This window comes from Aplysia californica, unplaced genomic scaffold, assembly GCF_000002075.1.
Source record: "Aplysia californica isolate F4 #8 unplaced genomic scaffold, AplCal3.0 scaffold00498, whole genome shotgun sequence".
NCBI lineage: Eukaryota > Metazoa > Mollusca > Gastropoda > Aplysiida > Aplysiidae > Aplysia > Aplysia californica.
In genome coordinates this window covers 126574-129582 of record NW_004797768.1, presented here as the reverse complement: position 1 = coordinate 129582, position 3009 = coordinate 126574, and the positions used below count along the sequence as shown (strand labels likewise).

The 3009-nt window shown below is 42.5% G+C and overlaps 1 protein-coding gene across 1 annotated transcript in view; it reads left to right on the top strand.

Moving 5' to 3' along the window:
- The first annotated feature begins 198 nt into the window (after window positions 1–198).
- LOC101857133 overlaps window positions 199–3009 on the top strand; it is a 48947-nt gene continuing 46136 nt past the window's right edge. Inside the window, exon 1 of the mRNA XM_013086737.2 lies at window positions 199–791. The gene's annotated coding sequence lies outside the window, so the exon portion shown is untranslated. The remainder of the gene's footprint in view (window positions 792–3009) is intronic.

Genomic DNA, 3009 nt, shown 5'->3' with positions numbered 1-3009 from the left:
GTAAGGATGGTGGTAGAGGTGGTGGAGGAGGTTTTGGTTTTGGTGGTCGGTCTGTCGGTCGTTCGGTCGGTGGGACTGTTGAGAGTGTTCGCATTTCACACCACGCCAGCGAGAGGGGTATAACACTTATCCATTACACCCCGTTCGTCCGTTGCGGTGGTGGTGGTGGTGGCGGAGGAGGAGGCGCGGGAGGAGGCGGTTCGTTCTCTCTGGTTCACCTGACTTCGTCGCGGAGGTCGGCCGAGGTTGTTGGGAAGAATGTTGAGGAGATATTTCTCGCCCCGTGTCGTTGATCTATCTTACTCTACTTGCGCCAGTCGTGTGAGTTGAGTGAGCGTTCGTTCCCTCGCGCTATGAAGGCCCCGGCGGAAAGATAGCAGTAGATTAATAGAACCGTGCTGTTTCATTCACGTTTTGTTCTTGCTGTGGTTGTTTTTTATTTACCCACCCCCACCCCCCAACTGCATTCCGAGGAGCTTTAATAATATTTTCCAGAAGGAAGACACACAGGACGCGCTTTGTCCCTCCGTTTTGATGCCAGTTGTGATAATAATAATAATACAAACAACAAGGGATGTACAGAGTCTATTATGTGCCGCGATTTTTTCTTGGAATAAATTCCTTTTGCTTGGTGAGTGTTCCGGATAATATGATGCTCCTTTGTGATTCTGAACAACGTCGCTGATGGTCTCGATATTACTGTGATGTTTGAAGTGCGTCTTTCAATATTTCTTGCAGTTTGTGTCGATGGATCGTATACCATGAAGAATATTATTTCTTTCTGCTTTTAGGTAAGTACAATCGTCGAGTGAGTGATGGGTTTTTACGAGCGTTCTTAAATCAACAACTCAGCGACTGTATAATAAGTAGATCTGTTCCAAAGGCTTTTATTGTCCTCTTTTTTAGAGGTGAACTTCTCAAGCTGGACTGAAGTTTGCTTGCTTTTTAGATTTTTGTTTTGAGAAAGTTTTGGTCAGCTGGTGGCCTTCATACAGAGGGGACCTTCTTACTGCAAATAAAAGTTAGAGCGGACTTTGACCGCGTTTTGTTATTTACACTATTTAAAACCGGCGCAATTTTTGTTGGGAGAAGTTGAACAGTTGTTTGTTGTTTGTTTTTTTAAGCTGCCTCGATCTATTTCATTGTGTGTATTCCCAGCCAAGGCTATCTTGAGGCCAAGCCAGCAATGAGCCGATAGTGCAAATATTGTCGCTGGAATGGAAGACCAAGGTGAAAAGGGAGGGCGTAAAGTTGAAGCATTAGAACGGGGTACATCGCATTGTATTGTATGCAGAAAAAATGGAAACAAAACAAGATTGCCTAATCTAATATGATTGTTTTCGCCGAAGACGAATTTAAAAAATGTTCCACTTTAGCGGATTAATTCAAAAGCGCGACACTTCACATAAATGTCCCATTTATTCCTTTTGGAGATGGACACGGAGGTTCCGCCTCTTAAATAATCTAATAATGTTGATAGGAGCGTAAAACCTATATCATTTCACCGTTTTAGTAGTTCAGTGTGTTGACAGGGTCTATATTTAGTGGAAATAATGATAAAGCAGTAGCGAAAGAGCGGGGGGGGCAGAAGGAGGTGTGGTAGAAGTAGAAATAGAGTGTATTTTCAGCAATGTTCCCTATTATCATGATGACAGTGATTCAGTACGATCGTGCTTCATTCTCTCAGTTGGTCTGACTGCTGCTGTGCGTATTTTAGAAAGTGAATTTATTTTTAGCTGTTCGAGTATTTAGTGTTGAGTGGTTCGAAAGCGCCGCTGGTAGATCCTTTCTCTTTAAGTTTGTCTCTGTTGTTTCTGCCAATACACTTGCTTTTTCCTCATCACTCTTTCGCCTCTGTGGTGTCTGCCTATATATATCTTGCTTTTTCCTCATCACTCTTTCGCCTCTGTGGTGTCTGCCTATATATATCTTGCTTTTTCCTCATCACTCTTTCGCCTCTGTGGTGTCTGCCTATATATAACTTGCTTTTTCCTCATTGCTCTTTCGTCTCTTTTGCTTCTGTCTAGATCTATATATCTTGCTTTTTCCTCATCACCCAAAGAAAGTTATGGTGTCTGTATGCTTCTCTTTGTAGGTAGTTGGCGGGTGTTCTGGAGTGGCTTACTCCTTCTTTCCTATCAAACGACTATCATCCTTTTCTCTCCTCCTTCTTTTTTGTGTATGTTACCCTCTTGTAACACATCTATTCTTCGGTACTCATATGACCTTATTGTGTTGCAAGTGCCGTAAAACTTTTACTAAAACTTAAAAACTCTTTCGTCTCTGTTGTTTCTTTCTAGATCTATATGTCTTGCTTTTCCCTCATCACCGAGTTAAAGTTATTGTGTTTGTATGCTTCTCTTTACGAAATAATACAGAAAATACTTTTTGGTGTTGACAGTTGATCAGTGTACTATGTACCTTAATGGTTTGATAATCAGTTGCACAAAGTGATGGTTTTCGGCGTTGTGGCTGATAATAGTCACTGTTGTACTGATTAAGGAACCAAGGGACAATTATTTAGATAGGCCAATGAACACTTTACACAGTACAAACAGCCTGTGAAATTAACAATGAACACGGTTTTTGGTATATCCATACTGGATTTTGTAGTTGAATTCTGTCTCGATTAATGAAAGAATTAGCATAAGTGAAAAGTCTTTGAGCTCGCTAATATACGTCTCTCTCTCTCTCTCTCTCTCTCTCTCTCTCTCTCTCTCTCTCTCTCTCTCTCTCTCTCTCTCTCTCTCTTTCTCTCTCTTTCTCTCCACTTGTGCCTCCCCTTCTCTGTGGGCCCTCGTTTTGTCTGTCTGTCTGGCTATCTGTTCTGTTCGTCCGTCTGTCTGTCCGTCCGTCCGTCCGTCCGTCCGTCTGTCTGTCTGTCTGTCTGTATGTATGTCTGGCTGTCTCTGTCTGCCTCTGTCTGTCTCTGTCTGTCTGTCTGTTTGTCTGTCTGTTTGTCTATCTGTCTGTCTGTCTGTCTGTCTGTCTGTCTGTCTGTCTGTCTGT